A 20,213-nucleotide genomic window follows, 5' to 3' on the forward strand; every position below is an offset into this window, starting at 1 on the left:
ATCTTAATGTGTAGGTTCATTGGTTAACACATATTTAAAACTGTACCCCTGTTTTTATGGGCTCTCAAATTAGGAATGGGATGTCTGTCTGTCTCTCTGTCCTCCCGTTGTTCATCGATTTGCTCAAGCGGGCCCAGTAACGTCTCCATTGTGAGACTTCTTGTTACTGTGTTTGGCATATTGAATACTCTCGGTAGCTTGCCAGGCTCTCCGAGAGGGGCGGAGGAATCGAACTCGGCTCGGCCGGGCTGGATGTGTGCAAGGCAAATGCCCTACCACTGTGAATGGGATAGAAATGGTATAAGGCTCTCTGTGTAGGTATCATGGCAGTTTTTAGGGCAAATTTCTCATTTCAGCTGAATTTTGCTATGAATCTAAAGCTATTATTAAAGAAAGAATATATTTTTAATGTGTTAGGAAGCTCTTTATGTGGTAACTTGGAACATATTCAATATTATAATTCAATTCAAAATTGTTAATTACTTAGAGCACGAAATCATTCAGTACAAAGAGAATTTTGCATAGAGGTGTACTACCTTCAAAATGTAGCTCAGCACCTTATAGAGGTACTTGCTTAGATTGTCACTTGGTCTTATTTCCATTTCCTAACATGTTGAAATGTTGGGGGACAAATACATATTCTCACAATGTATTTTTTAAATTTTTAAAATTATGTTAATATTTAACATGAAATTTACCATAAAAATTTCTAATGGCAATAAATTGTCATTGTCCTTAGGTGTAACAATTGAGAAAAAATGTATCTAGAGATTATTAATCTTGCTTGCGTTGCACTGTACTGTTCATCAATTTGCTAGAGCAGGCACCAGTAATGTCTCACAACAAATTGTGAGACTTGATGTTACTGTTTTTGGCATATCGAATACATCACGGGTAGCTTGACAGGCTTTGCCAAGCAGGCGAGATACTCTCAGGAGGGCTCTCCGAGAGGGGTGTGGGAATTGAAACTGGGTTGGCTGCCTGCAAGGCAAAATGCCCTACCCGCTGTGCTTTCACTCCAGTCTAATAATAATTGCATTAAAGATTAATAGAACAACTCCACTCAAAAACAGAGGACAAGGAATCAATTTCTTTCTAGGGACTTCTAGGGTTTAATTTCTTGATGCGGCCATACTTTAAGATATTAAATTATACCTTTAGTTACACATATGTACATACTTTATTAGTAACTCATTTTCTTATTTATCTCTCTTCAAACTTTGAAAACCATTTTGTTCTTTTATTCAATGACTTGCACTATTTTAGATATCTCATGTAAACGTAACCTCATGTAAATCTCAAAGCATTTTTTTCTGTAATTGGTTTATTTCTTGTTCTCAATGTTTAAATGCTTATTCATATTGTTACATAGTATGGGAATTTTATTCTTTACAAAGACTGAATAATTTTTCATTGTATAGATTATAAAGCACATTTTCTCTATTTTCTGATTTCTGATAACATTTAGGTTGTCCTCCCACTATCGATACTGTGAACTATGCTGCTGTGAACACCAAACCAGTAAGATCTTTGAGGTCCTGACGTCAGGAGGCTTTTTTTGCTTGTTTGTTTTGTTTGTATACAAATACCCATGAGTGAGATTGCTAGATCATATGCTAGTTCTTTAATTTTGGGGGAAGCTACCACATTGCTTTCTGTAGAGTTTCCTTTATTTTCCAATACCACACACCAAAGGCATATAAGGGTATCAACTTTTCTAGTTTCTTATCAATCCTTGTATAATTTATTTTGTCTTATTTTTGAAGTTTTGCTTGGCTTCGAAGAGTATGAGAGGCATCTTCTGGTGAGAAGAGCTGCTGTGTGCACCTAAAAGTGCTTCCTAGCTTGCTTAGTCTCAGGTTGCAGAACCATAACATATTTGACTTAGCCAGTTTATCTTGACATAAGAGCAAGCAGTTCATTAATCACAGCATAACCCTTTCTCACCCTTTATCCCTATTGCTGTCTCTATGGGAAGAAGCATATTTATTTATTGAAGAAAACAAAACTCCTGATTCCAACTAGTGGAAGAAAAGGTCAAATTGTCAAGCCATGATGTAATCAAAGAGCTGATGGATAAATAATATTGAGGTCACATCTATGGTGTAGAACTGTGTGGAAGAACAGTGGAGTCTTAGGCAGTTAGTATGCCTTTAGCAATAATAAAATGTAAAGAATGTGAGCATGTTGGCAGAGTAACCTGTGTGGGGACTGCTCCTGGTCATCACCCGGAAGGTCCAAACAGTCCTAAAATTGGTGGGAACTTGGAACTAGTGCTCTCTAAAAGAAAAGCAAAAAAAGAGGGTGAGGTAGAAGAATGGATATATTGTTTCTATAAGATACATGCAGAAGTTTTCAAACTCATATCCTTTGTTTTAGGAGATAAATTTTAAGAAATGAGAGTGACCTAATGCAGAAAGCAAAGAGCATATTCCCACTGGCTCTGATGCCCCTAAAAATTCTTACCAGATGTCCCACTTCATGGAAGGATTGAAGTGCCAAAGTGAAAAGTGGGAAAGATGAAAAGCTCACAGTAAAACAATAAAAATAAATAGTGGGAGAAAAGTATTTTGTGTTTTTCCTCCGAATAAATTATTTTATTTCTATTTCTTACTAAATGTTGAGGAGTGGGAAATATATTTCTTAAACAATTTCTACAAATAATAATAAAAATAATATGTAATTCCACATCAGCTTCCACTCTCACTAGAGTGGAGAAAGCAATTCACTCAATACTTACTGAGTGTGCTGTGTCAAAGGGTGAAGTGTAAGAGGAAAATAAGGAACCCAGGAACCCAGAGATCTCTGAAATATGATCATGGCCATTTTCTACAGAGTCAGTCTGAGAGCTTTATCCATTCTTCCAGGACTAACCACAAGAAATATGGTGATCGAATTTGTTAGGGCCAACTTTAGTCCAACCTTGTGGAAGAGGAGATAGAGATCAGGCCTCGAACTTGTTTGTTTTTGAATTTTGTAGTTGAGTATTTTATAGAAGTCAATTTATTTTAATATATGTATTCAGGTAGCTATTATTTTTCTTTTCTTATTATAGCTTTGTTCATTTCTTTGTTCATTTCTTTGTTCATTAACTGTCTTGTTAATGCCACTCCTGACACTATATTTCACCATAATATTGAGAGACGAAAAGACAGTATAGGATGAGCCACATAACAGAATAACTCAAGCCACCAAGAAATCCTGAAACACAAGGGTGCAGTAATTGTATTCATTTCTCTCATGGTTTACCTGGCAAATGCAAATGACCAGTGATCATATAATTCACAACAAAAAAAAAAGAATCAACGGATAAAATTGACAGAGGGTAAAACTGAGCAATTGGCAAATTTTAAATTCACAAAATTTGACATGGGAAAATTAGATTTTGAAAAGCACAAGATACAGAACAAAATTCAGATTGACAAAACTCTAAAATATAGTAAACTCAAAAGCAATCAACAAAACTTTGTGAAGGTGAAAATGAAAAAACATCATGATTCAACTAACTTCTAACAAAAATGAAAAATAAAAAGTTATTGACTTAAATATTATAGAAGTCATTATAATGACATGAATTGACTCCTAAAAATATGAGTAAAACATGATTAAAATATTAATATCTATGAGCATGTACCCAATAATTAAAATGACAACTAAAAAGATTCAGAGTTTAAATAATTGTAGAGATAATTCAAAATTATTTAAACAATTTCTCTGAAAGTCTAATCTTCCAAATAAAGTTTTAAAATTTTAATTTAGTTGAACATATTCACATATATTTTCACTGCACAAGAATATCCTAGGAGAATTTTTAGAAAATAGGTATGAGAGATCCCTTCTAGAAAAAGATGTGGGATGACACAACAAAATACTTAAACGTATGTTCTTTGCTTTTTTTTTTCTGATTGAAATAGCTTTCCTCCCCCGAGAAAAAGATAAAAAGTCTGATTCTGTCCTTGGGCGGAGGCATCTTATTTCCCTGACATCACTGGTTCTGCTCTTCTACCACAGCTACTTGTCACTTCCTTTGACACCTTAGCATATGCATTTACTCAGTTCCTGAAATTGTAATAAGTTATCCTTCAAAACTTTCCTTTCTTTCCATTATACAGAAGTACCCATCTCAATTTATGGTCAGAAAATATATGCAACCCTGTAACTATGTAAGACAGGCATTGTTCTCCCAATTGGTAGTTGGACTAAGGTAAAGGTAAAGGTAAAGGCCCTCCCGTTGATCATCGATTTGCTCGAGCGGGCCCAGTAACGTCTCCATTGGAGACTTTGTTGTTACTGTGTTTGGCATATCGAATACGTCACGGGGAGCTTGCCAGGCTCTGCCGTGCAGGCGAGATACTCTCGGTAGCTTGCAGGGCTCTCCGAGAGGGGAGGAGGAATCGAACTCGGGTAGTTGGACTAATCAGAGAAAATTCAAAATACTTCTTCCAAAGTCAAAGGGTAAATAGACTCACTTTCCCAGCTCAAAGATCTTTCTGAACCTTTAACCTAAAAGGTTTAGCATAATAAATGTGCTAATTAAAAGAATACAAACCCCAATCCTTTCCTACATCAGACATCTGCCATGGGCTCCTATTGCCTAATTAAAATAATACAATTGCAAATATGTTGTAAGAATAACCTAGAAGGAAAGAAATTGGGGATAAAATTTTTTTTTGCAAAAACCTATTTTTTTTCTGAATTTCTAGTCATTTTGCTTCATATCCTCAATTTCCTGTTAGATCTTTAAGATTATATTATAACATATGCTTATCAGACTAAAGACACAAGGAGGGTAAATCTTATAGTTTTATTACCTGTAGAAACAAGGCACCTGGAATCCCACTCTTTTTTCTACTGTGCTTTTTCTGAATTTTCCTTGATCCTTGCATGTAAGTATGAATACATACTTAGACTGGCACCTTCCGAGGTACCTCAATTCAATTTTGAGCAGGAAGTTGCTGACTTCTCAATTTAGGTAGAATCTGCACGTCACTTGCGTGAGGCTCCTGCTTTCCTGGGGGAATGGCCTGTTTGTTAAGCAAGTACAAAGGAACCAGATATTGTCCTAAGAAAGGTTCATAAGCCTTTTGGTACCAGTCTTAGCTCTCCTGCAAAGCTCTGGTAAGGAGGAGAACAGTGTTTCAAGGGCTCAAGAGGGAAAAGATTCTGTACTCTAAGCCCTTCTCCAAAACTGAGGTTGAGGAAATCTATCTGGGAAGAACAGAGTTGCCCTAGCAGAAATTTCTGTACATTCTAGTCTCAAGGGTTTAGAATAAATTTGTGCTGACAAGAATGAAGAGGTGGGTTTTGGGTTGTTGTGGGACTTTAACCTCTGTTTTTACCCAATTTTATAATTATGTATACTAATTAATATAACTAGAAATAACCTCACTCACGAGGTACCTCAAATATGGTTATGAAAGGCTAAAATCCTTTTAGGACTCAGTTTAATACCACTGGAGAAGAAAATCAGAGATTTTAGACAGGTCCAGTTTCACTAGCTTCTGATACTATCATGCCAGCTCTCCTCGGGCTTAAGGCCTTACTGTCCTTTAAGAGCTGCATTGTTCTGAAACACTTATACGAGAACCATATGGCTCTATTTTCTTCAACATTTTCCTCTTGTTTCCACTTCCTATTTCTTGGTATGTGTTTGAGAAGAGGGTGTCAGGTTAACACCAACTACTCAGTTCACAGAAATATGGGGTAAATTCTAAAATTAGGCGAAAAAATTATATTTCCCCATTGTTGTCTTTCTAGAGCTTTGTTTCTGATCTTAGTTTTTGTCTTGAGCTCAGATTCTTCTCCAGGCCAGTAATAGTAACATTGTACTAGTTAGTAGTAGGATGGTCATAATGTTCATAGAGAACTTCCACCCAGGAAAACAAAGGCTGTCCTGAAAAAATCCTAAGAATCTAGCAATTTTAACCTATCACTATACAGAAGACACGTTTCAGAGCTAAAGTGGTGAAATAAAATGAAATGAAGAATGTACATTCTTTAGAATTTTAGGGTAGGGAGTAAAGAAAAACACAAGAAAATTAACAAAAAATGAAATGCTCTTTGGTGCTTAGAAGGAAAATTCCACATGCTGTTTGTTTTGCTGATTGCTGTATCTATGACTCCCCTGTCATACTAGAAAGTCACAAACTTTGTATTATGAAAAACACACTACCTATTAATGCAAACTTTAAGTAAATTTTCTAAATGGATATCAAAGTCTGTCTAAAATATTTTTTAAATTGATTCATAGTGAGATAGACAATTACAAAGTTGTTCATGGCTCGGTTTCAGTCATACAATGTTCCAACATCAATCTCTTCACCAGTGTACGTATCACACCACCAATGTCCTTAATGTCCCCAGTTTTCCTGCTGTCCCCACCTCCTCAACCTCTATGGCAGGTACATTTCTACTTTCCTTCTCTCTCTCTTTCTCTCTTTCTCTCTCTCTCTCGGCCTTATGATTTGCAATACAGGTTCATAAAATTAATATGTATATCCCTTTACCTACTTTCAACACTTACTTCCTGTCCAAAATGATCATTTCCAAATTTCCCACTGTTATTCTATCATTGTCATACCAGTCCCTTCTCTATCCTAACTGCCCTTCATCCCCCACTCACCCTTGTGGAAAGATACAAAATTCTTAAAATAACTAAAATACTCCTGTAAATATCCCTGCCTGGGAGCTCTCTCTGGGTTGCCAAGCATTAAGCTAACTTGAGTAGAGAGCTCCGCTTCTTCAGCTGCATTTCCATGAACCAGGACATCTCTTGTCACAGAGATGTCTGTGGCTGTCTCCCAATTCATCTGGGCACATATTTAGGAACTCTGAAGTCTTAAGGTCCTAGGCCTCTGGCATTTTCCACTCTAATCAACTAAACTTAACCATGGTAGCAGCTGAGTCTAAAACTTATTTCCCCCAAAGAAAAACTGATCTCCCCTGAGAGCCATCATCTAAATAGAGATCTTACTCTCCTAAAAATAGAGAACAATAGGTACCGAGACCTCTTTTGGATCATCTCCCAGGGTGTGTCTCTCTCCTTTGGCCGGAGCACCCCTCTTGAGACGCCAAGAGAAGACATGCCAGCTAAAAAATAATCTTTGGTTTTTATCCTGTTACTAGCAGGGCATTCAACCCTAACTGACAAGATCTAGGAAAGGATCACTGTCAGTTTTTAGGGCTCGAAACTACTTTTGTGTTGCAAATAAAAGAATTGAGGTCCAAATTGAGTGCCCCATTACAAGACATGTAGTGAGAACTGACAGGCTTAGGCATATAGCCCTGGATTCCTGGAGTCATAGCTCCTGCTTTGTCAGTTGCTTAGTGTTGAATATTAACCCTAAGTGTTTTTAGTCTTCATCAGTGAATTGCTGTTGGGGAATAGAGAAGAGTGACTGACTCCTTGATGTCATTTGAGGGTGACTCTGGTACCCCTCTTTCCTCCATGGCCCGTTACAGGTGTCCAACAGTCTTTCTTTCTACTTTTCCCAAGTACTTGCATGTAATCCTGAGCTGTGTTTCTCTGTTCATTCATGGCTCATGCCAGCACAAGCATGGAAGCAGTCTCTTTTTCTTCCCACCTTTGAATTCAGAACATATCTGGGCACATTGGGGGAAACTTTTCTCCAACAAATTGCCCCTGTTCCTCCTCCCAGAGAAATTTCTCATGCTCTTGCTAGCATCCCTTATTCAGTTAAAATTTATCTTTAACCTTTCCTATGTGTTTTACCTCTCATTGTCGCAATTCCCCAAGTCATTCTGGATTACTTATAAGCCAAAACTGTTTGCTAATTTTGGTAATTCTAGACTTTGTATTTGTAGTGACTTGTATTAGAAGTGCTGTGTATTTGTAGCTGCTTTTCTATTCCCCTATAGCTTTTTTATATTATTCTATAGAACAATGTTCTTTGGTTAAACACAAAAAGACCATTTAATATTGTGCTCCTAATATATGGGAGTTAATTGACTCTGAAATATATCTACTCCTGGGCATTGGTCATAATTACTTGACTCAGGCTTCAGTTGCTGTAGATCCTAACACCCTAAAAGGGAGGTCCCGTCATGGGACTGGGGTGGACCTGGGGCGAGTGGCAAAGCTACCCAGGCATCAAAATGGGACATAAATTCATGGTCTTGATGTGAGTTGTTATGATTTAAGAAACAGGAGCCCCATGGGGAAGGACAAGATGAATTGACCTGAGAAGACCTAGTCTGGATTTATAGTAAAATCCCTGCTTGATCTCAGAGCCCAGAGAGCTAAGTGTTAAAAGCCTTTCTTGCTCTCAGAGCCTAGAGATCTCAGTGTTGGGATCTTTGTCTCTTGCTATGTTTATCCAAAAACCTGGAAGTATTGATAGCATATACAAGTAGAATATAAAACCAATGTAGATGTCCCTGGGAGAAAGAGTATCTCCTTGCTTTAATCTCCCCAAGAGAACTTCCTAATGTTTTATCTATGTAAATAATCAATCACATTCATGCCCTTCTCTCAACCCACCTCAGATGTTCTATAAGTATGATTGCAGCTCTGCATTATATGGGTCATTTTCACCATCAGTCTGTTGTTCCCCGTTTCTCTGTTTCTCTGTTTCTCTGCTGGGGAGACCTAGGGAGGATGGGAGGCAGCTCCCAGCCACCAAACGCATGCGTCCCCACAGCACCCACACAACTTTGTTGACAGATAATAAGTGATTACTGTCTTGGGGGCTGTACGGTAGAATGACCCTTGGCACAAGTCACTGAACTACAAAATCCCTTTCAGGAATCCTGAGGAGCCCAATGACCTCCCAAGATTTCTTCAAATTCCTAATGGGCTTGCATTTTCATAAATTTTGGCACCTGTTTCTGCTGAATAGTTGAATTCGAGAACTTAGTCTTAGATTTTCCAAAGCTTTCATAAATGTAATTTAAAAAATTTGGTTACTTGACTCAGGCTTCAAATTAATCCTTTGTTAGCAAGTACATTTCCCTTCCTTTTCTTCTTTTGTAGTCCTTTCAGTTTGTCTACTGAACAAACCATGTTGTTTGTCCTGTAATGTTTCCCACAGTTTGGATTTTGCTGATTGCATCTTCAGAGCATCAACATGTTTCTCTGTTAATTTACTAGGAACTCTAAATGGTGATTTAAAATATGTTATTTTACTATTTTTTTCCAATAAGGGTCACTGTGGGTGATGCTCAGGCAGGGAGTGAGGCCCTGTAAGTCCAGTACTTGATCCAGTGATATGTGTGGGGCCATGTGTTTCCAGGGATCAAAATCAGGGTTGTGATATGTTCTTTAGCTCATAAGCTATATCCCTGGTCTTTATTTTTTTTTTGTTTTTGTATGCTTGTTCTTTGACCCCACCTAGATGTTCTCAGGGTTTAATGTTTCTTGCTCAGGAATCAGTCCTGGTGGGGGCTCTCAGGTGACCATATGTTGTGCTGTGGATTGAGATCAGCTACTGCCAATCAAGAGGTTTACCACTATACTATCTCTCTGGCCCCAAATTTTTATAGAGAAACTTTTCCTCATAATTTTGTTATTATGAGATGTGTATCTAATAGTAAAGGCATAATATAGAAAGGCCTTTTTTCTGCCTTGATTTGTCCATTTTCAGAAAAAAGAACACTCCAAACCAAATCTAAGTTTAAAAGCTATGTCTTTTAACACATTTAAAAATATATCTTTAGACTGATTGATGCTTTTATACTTTCGGAATTATGTATTTTCATATCTTTGGCCACTGGGTGCCTATTTCTGTCAGTTTTTTTTCTGGTTCCTTTTATATATTTCAAATCTGGAATCATTATTTTTTTTAAGAAGTCGTGGTTTCTTTTACTGAAAAGCAGATCTGGAGATCACAATCTGAGAACTAAGGCAATTCCTTATTCACTGATTGTTTCCTGTTTCCTTTGGTTTTTTAAAAGAGACTATACCAAAAATTTATCCTCATAAGTATATAAGTTCCATTGGGTCTTAATCTGAGAGTACTATCTCTTTTCTCTGTGTTAACAATCTTGGTTCTGCATGACTAGGATCCACAAAATTAGAAACTCACAAACTTCTGTATTCTACTCCTCCACTCACACACAAAGGCTTTAGAAAAGCAATATAAAACCTACAACCAACACCATAATTACCCAAAATAACTTAAATTTTTCTGCAGTTCTTTTTGCCTTTCTAGTATATCCCAAATGCTGAAATTTTAAGTCATTTAGAATGGTTCTTTTCCTTTCCTTTATTTAAATTCTTACTTATAGCTTCATCTCATTTTCTACTTTTAGAGCTTTCTAAAATTACTAAGATTCAATTCTTTATATAATTATTAGATACGAATGTATAGTCTTCTTCACATATGTAAATACTGTTAATCCTATAATATTCAAAGGTCCTAGTATCTCCAAAAGAAGGATTGTATGCTAAAAAGTTCTCATCCTGACAGCACATTAAATAATCTCTAGTTGCAAAGATTTGTTGATTATTTCTTTGTGAACACAGTTAACACCATTTGTTTCAGATAAGAGAGTTGTGTTTTCTCTCACCAAGTATGTTATACTCCTCAAAGGTTGAAGAAGCAGAAGTTGTTGATATTATCCAAGAAGAAGACCTCACCAGTGGGAAAGAATGTGAATATGTATACAGTAGTTAGAGATAGACAGAGCAAGGCTTGCAATTTAATTTTCTTTAAGAAAAATAAACATAAATATTGCATTTTATCCATAATAATTTGTATATTAAGAATAAATAAGGGCTACTTTTTAAGTACCTTGTTGTCATAGAAATTGTCACTTCAGCGACCAGCACTTAGGGGTTAATTTTTTGGGGGGGATCACACCCAGCGGTGCTCAGGGGTTATTCCTGGCTCTTCACTCAGGAATTACTCCTGGCAGACCTCAGGGGACTGTATGAGATTCTGGGAATCAAACCCAGTTGTCCACATGCAAGGCAAGCGCTCTACTTGTACTATCTCTCTGATCCCTGCCTCTAATTTGTATATGGGTGCTGTGTGTCAAGACTAGGAGTCAGATATTGTGGACTGTTGACACTGCTTCTTCACACTGTGGTCTTCAATAGAGGTTTCAACTGGAGCTAGTTTATAGGCAGAAAAATTTTGAAAACTACTGATCTTTAGTATTTCTGGAAGGAATGGAAGATGGAATCCAGTTATCTAGAGTTGGTGTGCATTGTTCTTGTTCTAAACATTATTCTAATTAATTATATTTTTATAATGACAAAATGATTTTGCAAATAAATAATATGTTAACATTCACAGTGTGGATGTTATTCACATTGTGAATGGCATATTCTGGGCATTTTTCTAGATGTGCTATGTGTATTAACTTATTTCATTCCAACAACAGGTTATGAGTTAGTATCAATAATTTTCCTGGTTTTTATGATGGGAAAATTTAAACAAAAATAACATTTATACCTTGCCTCACTGAGCACAGCAGCACAAATAGGGTAGGTAATACTGTGGTAACAACTACAATAACAAAAAACACCCAAATCTTACTGACCAACATCATAAGTTCTCCCTGAAAGTCTTTCTTGGTGTATTTTAATTGCTATGAAAAATATCCTCTTTTTGTTACTTTATGTTCCTCAGATGAATGCAATCTTTCTATGTCTATCCCTCTCTTTCTGACTCATTTAACTTAGCATGATACTTTCCATGTAGTACCACTTGTATGTAAATTTTATGACTTCATCTTTCTGACAGCTACATAGTATTCCATTGTGTAGATGTACCAAAGCTTCTTTAACCAGTCATCTGTTCTTGGGCACCCAGATTTTTTCCAGATTCTAGCTATTGTAAACAGTGTTGCAATGAACAGACAACTGCAGATGTTGCTTTGACTATACTTTTTTGCCTCTCCGGGGCATATTTCCAGGAGTGGAATTGCTGGGTCAAATGGGAGCTCAATTTCTAGTTTTTTGAGAATCATCCATACTGTTTTCCAGAAGGGCTGAACCAGTCCGCATTCCCACCAGCAGTGAAGGAGGGTCCCTTTCTCGCCACATCCATGCCAGCACTGGTTTCTTTTGTTCTTTTGGATGTGGGCCAGTCTCTGTGGTGTGAAATGATATCTCATTGTTGTTTTGATCTGCATCTCCCTGGATGATTAATGTTGTAGAGCATTTTCTCATGTGTCTTTTAGCCATTTGGATTTCATCTTTGATGGAGATTCTGTTCATTTCGTCGCCCCATTTTCTGATAGGGTTGGATGTTTTCTTCTTGTGGAGTTCAACCAGTACTTTGTATATCCTTGATATCAACCCCTTGTAGGATATGTATTTGGCGAATATCCTTTCCCATTCTGTGGACTGTCTTTGTATTTTGGTCACTGTTTCTTTGGAGGTGTAGAAGCTTCTTAGTTTAAGATAGGAGACTAACACCCAAGAATAGCCGAGATAAGTACTAGGAGGATTACTCCATGGCTTTGAGGACAGCCACACACTCTAGGGGAAAAGGCAGCTCAGATAGAGAAGGGAGCACCAAATAAAGGGTGTTGGGAGGTTCCTCTCAGGATGGGAAATGCGTGATGAGAGTAGACTATAGTCCGAACAAGATTGCCACTCAATGTCTCTTTTGCAAACCACAGCACTCGAAAGGAGAGAGATAACAAAAGGGAATGCCCTGCCACATTGGTAGGGTGGGATGGTAGTGGGGGGTGGGAGGGATACTGGGACTGGTGGTGGTGGAGAAGGCACTGGTAGAGGGATGGGTATAAGAAAACTATCCTCAGTAACACACCACACAACTTCAGTCTCAGTTATCCACAGTGTCATTTATTACAGGAAAAATGTAATTTGGAGCTATGACTGCTATTCATTTTTCTATTTGTTTTTAAATTTTTCTCTCCCTCCTTATGTCCTCAAATAACATCTTCCATTTATGATTCCTGATTATTTTTCCCCAATTTTTCCCATAGAAATAAGGATTTAATATTTTTGAGAATATTCCTTTTCCTTTTAAATCTGTGATCTTCTATCTTTGCAAACCACTCATTAGCTGGATGGCAGAGCCTCTGAGGTCATATTGCATTTCATTGGTCAACACATATCTAAGATCTGTTCTTTGAAGGGTGTCACAATTTTTGAAGTTGACAGAAACATGAATATCTTCAAGGCCAGTGGTTTTCCTGCTATCATTTTAAACTCTAGTTCTTCTCAAAGCAATGGTAAGTCTCTGCAGAAGGGAAAAAAAGGAATTTCATAGATCCTTATATGCCAGCTCTAAATATTTTTGGCTTTACATCTAGAACTCTCCACATACTTTACCTTTTTTAAAAATAAACATTTACTATAAAATTAATATAAAATTTTTGCAATTTTATAGTTAAAATATATTAGGCATCTTGATTTACAAATTGTTATTAGGAGAGGCTTATACATGAAATATTCCAATAATACAACCTCCATTAGACTACCTAGCTTTCAGACAAGAAACATAATGCTCAGAGTAATTTATCAAATTTCCTAGAATCCCAAGGTTTTTCACTTACACAATCCTCACTTAAAATATATTTTCACTTCTGTACTCACTATGATTTCTATCACCTCCAATTTTTGCAAGATAGAAACTTAAAGCAAAAGTGAAAAAACAATAGGAATCCTTTTCCCAAAACTCTAGACAGATATATCAGGTCCAAAGACCCAATGTTCACACAGACATGAACAGACATACATATACTTGCTTGCTCATTGTGTACACAGGCACACATGCCAACACTAGGTATGGATGGTATTTAGAGGAAGAACCATCAGGCAAGATGAGAGATAGAAGATTCCATATCCTGAATCTCGCACTGAAAAGTGGGCTTGGGACAACTTCTTATGACAAATACATTGCTGTACAGAAAATGCCAGATAGTGGAGGGGTCATCATAGTTACAGAAACATGGATCCCAGAGCCTGTGACTCTAGCTATCTGGCATCCCCTTGGAAACTAAGCCTAAGGAAGACCAGAGGAGATGAGCACAGTTGGCAGGTAGTTTGTGCTTCCATGCTGATCCCAAATGAAGGTAGTAGAAATATCAAGTAAGTAGGTAAGCCTGGGAACAATCCATTGTGTTTCTCACTGCCCAACCCAGCATTTAATTGTTTCCTACTCTACTAATTCTATTTTACATGAGTAGAGGACCAACACATGTCTTATTCCATGTTGTATCCCAGTGCTTAATATACATTTGTACAACACGCACATACATACATACACACAACATACTTCATATGAAAAATATCTTACTGGAAACTTGTGCAGCTTCACATTTCCCATCAAAGATACTGAGGAAGAGATTTACAGGAAACTGCCTGGTGAGACATGGGCCAGACCTCTGACCTTTCCTGTTTCCAGGACAATAATAATTTTAGCTAGCAGCAGCAAGGGCAATTCCTCCATCCTCCATGCCCTCCCTGAGCTTATTTTAGTGGGCAGCTGTTCCTCGCAGGCTATCTCTTGGAAGCATTGCAGTGCATTGCTCTGTCGTGTCGCAACTCTGCTCTAACTGCTGCTTTAATTTTTCTGCTCTCAGAGCTTTCTATGGGCTGGGAACATCTGTGACATCCTTCATCCTCCCAGGCTTTCTGGACTCATCTTGGCACCAAGGGCAGTGGCAGCATGACACCACACCCTTTAGATAACTGCTTCTTTTCTCTCAATCTCTCTTGTGGGCTCTTACTATAGAGGAAAACAAAGCCAGCACAGAGCCAAGGCCCATCTGAAACCCTATGGTTGAGACTCAGATACACATAGTTACTTAAAATGGCATCTTTAAGGTCCTGTTATTTTACCAAAACCAGCGACCCATTTTTTATCTTGGTCCACAATACATGTGTGGGGTATTGCATATACGTTAAACTTATTCCCATCTCAGATTCCCACATGTATCTGGGATGGCTTGGATGGTATGTAATGCCAAGATAAAACTCGAGTCAGCCATCTGCAAAACAAGTGCCTTACCCACTGAACTATCTCTAGCCCCAGAGATTAAGGTTTTGACTATTAGTTTTGAGATTTCCAGTCTTCTTTTTGATAACAGTTTTGACCACCATACTTGGTCACTGCCTTTGCGTTGTATCTTGCTGGTCCTTTCTCTTTGCCCAGCCACTACACTGACAGGAATTGGTCTCACCAAATCTTTATGGATGAAGCCTATGACTGCCATTTTTTTTACTTGTTAGCAGAAAATTTATTCATCATTTATTATTTTTAAAAATTTAAAAAAATAAATTTTTATTAGTGAAACACCATGAGGTACAGTTGTAGCCTTACAAATTTTTGTGCTTGGATTTCAATTATATAATGATCAAATACCCATCCCTCCACCAGTGTCGATTTTCCACCACCACAAGTCCCAGTATCCCTCCCACCCCCCCCCCCCCATTCCCCTCATCCCACCCTGCCTCTGTGGCAGGGCATTCCCTTTTGTTCTCTCTCTCCTTTTGGGTGTTGTGGTTTGCAAAAGAGGCATTGAGTGGCATTCATGTTTGGTCTACAGTCTACTTTCAGCATGCATCTTCCATCCTGGGAGAATCCTCCCAATCCCCTTTATTTGGTGCTCCCTACGACTGCCATTTTTAATGGGCCTTAAAACTTCTTAAAAATTTTGGTTCTGGTGGTGAAAACTATTTGTTGCTTCTCAGTTGAGGATCTCCTGGAAAATTTGGGTAGTAATTATTTTAATGGGACATATACAAAGACACTTGGAAGAATAAGTAGTTGATTAGTAGCTTCGCTTTCTATTCTACTAGCTAGCACCAGACCCTCTAAAGTCTTAGGAAATGTTTTAAATCCTATTATTTTGAATTTAGTATGAATTTCCAAAAGGGATTTGGCCACATCCTTAGAGACTATACTATGTGACAGTGAGATGCATCACCCATCTGTTTTTCCCGTCTCTGTTGTACTCTCTACCTGAAGTAATTTCAGGGACCGTGTGGTCCATAAATTATCTCTGAGATCCTTAAAATCAATGAAAAGCATTTGGGAGGGAGAGAGGAATCTCTCTCATGTGACAGATATTTTAAAGATTCGCTATAATTAATCTTGTCTTCTTATTTCTAACAGTGAAGCTCAAGCAATAATATGAATCATGGAATCCTCTCCTTGGTAAGCCCACTTTCAAGGGTGTTAAATGTCTCACTTGGCACTGTTTTATTTAGCTAACTTTTCAGCCTGTTTTAACACGCGGAGCCTCCTGAAATCCGAGCCAGAGAGCCAACGAATCAAGCTCCATTTCGTTCTGGTCTGTCACTTTAGTGTTAGCATTTTCCTCACTCTTGTTTCCAGTTTGAGTTATGAAATCATTTAGACTCAGTTTTAATAACCTCCCTGGCATGGCAAGCTCTGTGAGTGCTGCCAAAGTTAATACGTTGACTCCCTATGAAGAGGGCAGTCGCTCTGGCACAGGGGTGGTGGGGGGCTGGGCGGGGAGGTGGATTTTTTTGCACATGCATCCGTTTTCCATTACAGCCCCTTCTGAGTTGGTAGCCGACAGCCAGGTGCAGCTGGTTTCCTGGTCTCTCTACACAATCACTTTTGACTTGAGTTTCTGAGTTTCCTTGCCTCCTGACTCACCCATGAGCCTCTAAGTAAATTAGTTCTAGATGGATCTTCCTGAGCAGAAGCTCTCAGGATTTTCAGGAGCTTTGGGAGGACTTTACTTCTTGTCAGTGACTTCTGTGCATGCACGAGTGCACGCTTTGTGCAGTGTGTGTGTGTGTGTGTATTTGGGAATAAGTGTGTGTTCATGAGAGTGGTGTGTGTACAGGCCTCTGTGACTGCCACAAGGAAGCAGCTGAAAGAATCGCCTCTGTGGAGTTAGAGCAGAATGTTATTCTGCAGGTAGACTTCCACATGAGCTGCTGGCGCAATACTGAAGGTGTCACAGTTCTCTATACATCTAATTTAGAGTTCTTCCTCATGCATATCCCTGTATGTTAAGAAATAGTCTAGGAGACACTGGTGTTCAATTTCACCCTTTTCTAAGAATCTGTTTGTTCTGTTTTATTTGATTCAGAGGCCACACCCAGCAATGATCAGGGATTGCTCCTAGTTTTCTGCTTAGGGATCACTCCTGATGGATCTCAGGGGACCATATACAGTAATGAAGATCAAACCACATTGGCCACTTGCAAGGATATGCTATCTCTCTGGCCCCATAATCTGTTTATTTTAGATGTAGACACATTCAACTCATTGGATAAAGGACATAAAAACATTCATTCTTACAAAGTGTTCCATATGCATCAGCTGGGTTGTGTATACCCTTTATGTATAAAGATGCCCGGATTTCAGTCAAATGCATGAAATGTTAATTTAACAGAAAGGATGTGGACATATCCCATTACTTACCTTATAAAAATGAGTAAACATTGGGACATTTAAATACCTGTACTCTGTTAGGAAAATAATAAATGATAGTTTCTTTATTCAAATAAAATGGGTTGTTCCCATAACAATAGTTAGTAGAAAAGTAGATCAGTGACAATGCCAAAAGGCTGCTCCAAATAGGTATATAAATTACCATTTGGGAATGTAGCCACCTATAATTCTCTTTGGAATCTCAGCTTCTTATTAAGTCTTCACTAAAATTCTCTAGTGGAATTAAGTGGTAGGGGCTGGGTAGGGGAGTCATATTTCCTTGGGTTTATGCTGCTTCTTATTATAAGAATGTGTGTTGCCTTTGGAAGGAGTGGCTTTGGAGCATAACCTTAGAGATTGCAGACTCGAAGTGTGGATTGATGACAACCATCTGAGCACCCCTCTCTGGGCAAGATTTAGTCTTCTTTTCTGTCAGTGTATGTCATGGGGGATGCTCTCCTTACTGATTTATTCCTATGAACAGACTGCCTCACTTTGTGGAAAACCAGGCTAAAAGTAGGTTCTACACAAAGGGTATGCCCTGCCACAGAGGCAGGGTGGAATGGGGGGTATGGGGGATGGGAGGGATACTGGGATCCGTGGTGGTGGGAAATGGGCACTGGTGGAGGGATGGGTATTTGATCGTTGTATAATTGAAACCCAAGCACAAAAATTTGTAAATCTAGAACTGTACCGCATGGTGTCTCACTAATAAAAATAAAAATAAATAAATAAATAAATAAAAAATAAAAATAAAAGTAGGTTCTACAAGTACTGATTGAAAGTCTTTCTTTCTTGCTTGTTCTAGAAAGCACCTTAGAATATAAGAGATCCAAAGAGGTTTATTGCTCTTATCTTAGGGACACTTTGAAATATACTCATTGCTACTGTGCTTTTTTGCACCCTCGGGATATATTCCCAGAAAAGGTATTGTGGTCATATGGAAGCTCAATTTCTAGTTTTTGAAGGACTGTCCATATTGTTTTCCAGAAAGAATGGACCAGTCAGTGTTCCCACCGACAGTGATAGAGCGTCCCTTTTTCCCCAAATCCATGCCAGCACTGGTTGCTTTTGTTCTTTTGAATGTGTGCTGGTCTCTGTGGTGTGAGATGATATCGGTGGTGGGGAATACTATATCACAGTGATTTAATGAAAGAAAGAAAGAAAGAGAAAGAAAGAAAGAAAGAAAGAAAGAAAGAAAGAAAGAAAGTGAAATATACTCATTGTTTTCATTGAATACCCAATGTTGGTATTCTCTCACTCTCGTGAATGTAATTTGTTTATTATAACCCCCTGCCCTAAGCTTCCTGGTGCAATCTGGCATCGTGATGCAAAGAAGGCTGGCAAAGGGTATCCACGTGATCTGACCATGCACACAGAGCTCAGTGAGGCAGGGGCTGCCTTCTTCTTGGGCATCTGCTCACCATCTGCTAGAATTCTCAGGGGAGAAATTGTACAGGAGATATTCTCAAAGGTCCCAGAAAATGCCCTTCTCTTTCTTTTGACACATCCTCTTGCTGGGGGCTTCCCCACATAGATAGTTATCTTGCATTTTCATCCTGTTTGCTGTTTCTGCCCTGTTTCTTCTACGATGGGACTTCGGAGCACCAAGTTCTCCCTATTTCTGAAACACAAGAAAAACTCCAAATTTGCAATATTATTAAAGGTATAATAATATTGCTCATTAGGTACTTCAACTTGTTCTGTTTGCCCACCCCAAAATAACAAGAATTTGACACATTTTCAACACCCAAGGTTTGATTTGGATGCAGATCCTTAATTTATTTATACTGAGCTAAAAGAGCACAAAGTTTTTTTGTTCCTTTGAATTATTTTTTAATTTACCAAGTTCCATATTTAGGAAACTATGTTTTTCCTCTTCTGAAGAAAAGTAAACAGCAGGGGATCATAAAAATTCAAACTCTGCTGTCATTCCCACCATTCCTCCCTCTTCACCTCTGAACCCAACAGACAACCTGCAAAAATCAGGTTCCTTGAAGGGAAACTGTACCAGATCCCACTAGTAAAATTTTGTTTTTTATAACAAAGGGAGCCTGGAGTGATGGCACAGCAGGTAGAGCATTTGCCTTGCACACAGCCAACATAAGATGGCCAACCCGAGTTCGATTCCTCCTCCCCTCTTGGAGAGCCCGGCAAGCTACTGAGAGTATCTCGCCAGCACAGCAAAGCCTGGCAAGCTACCCATGAGATATTCGATATGCCAAACACAGTAACAACAAAGTCTCACAATGGAGACGTTACTGGGCCCACTCGAGAAAATTGATGAACAACGGGAGAACAGTGACAGTGACAGATAACAAAGGGAGAGGGGGAATGACTTGTTATCTGGAGCATGGTCTAAAGAATGGATGGTGCACAAGGATTTCAATGACAAGCATAGGGATTTCCAAATCTGGCTTGCAGTGTTCCTGTTGGGAATAAGTAAGAAAGAAAAAGAGGAGAAAATATACATACTATGTGTGTCCTACCCACAATGCATATATTGAAACCTACTCCCCACTGTGAAACTATTTAGAGGAAGAGCTCTTTGGGAAGAAATTTCAATTATATGAGATCATGAGGGTGGAGTTCCTATAGTGTCCCTATAGGAAGAAAGAAAGACAAGTCTTCTCTCTCTTGCTGAAATGACAATTTCAGTAATTGACAATATAATGACAATATATTGTTGTACAGATCAGGAAGCAGATCCTCACCAAACACCAAGCACTCCTGAGGCACCTTGAACTTGAACTTCACAGTCTCCATCCATACTCTGCGTCATGACGCTTGTTGTTTATGCCTCTTAATCATTTGTGATGGCAGCAAGGGCTATCACAAACTTTTTCTCTTTGAGGAGGA

The sequence above is a fragment of the Sorex fumeus genome, unplaced genomic scaffold, assembly GCF_029834395.1.
Source record: "Sorex fumeus unplaced genomic scaffold, SorFum_2.1 ptg000095l, whole genome shotgun sequence".
In the NCBI taxonomy this organism is placed as follows: Eukaryota; Metazoa; Chordata; class Mammalia; order Eulipotyphla; family Soricidae; genus Sorex; species Sorex fumeus.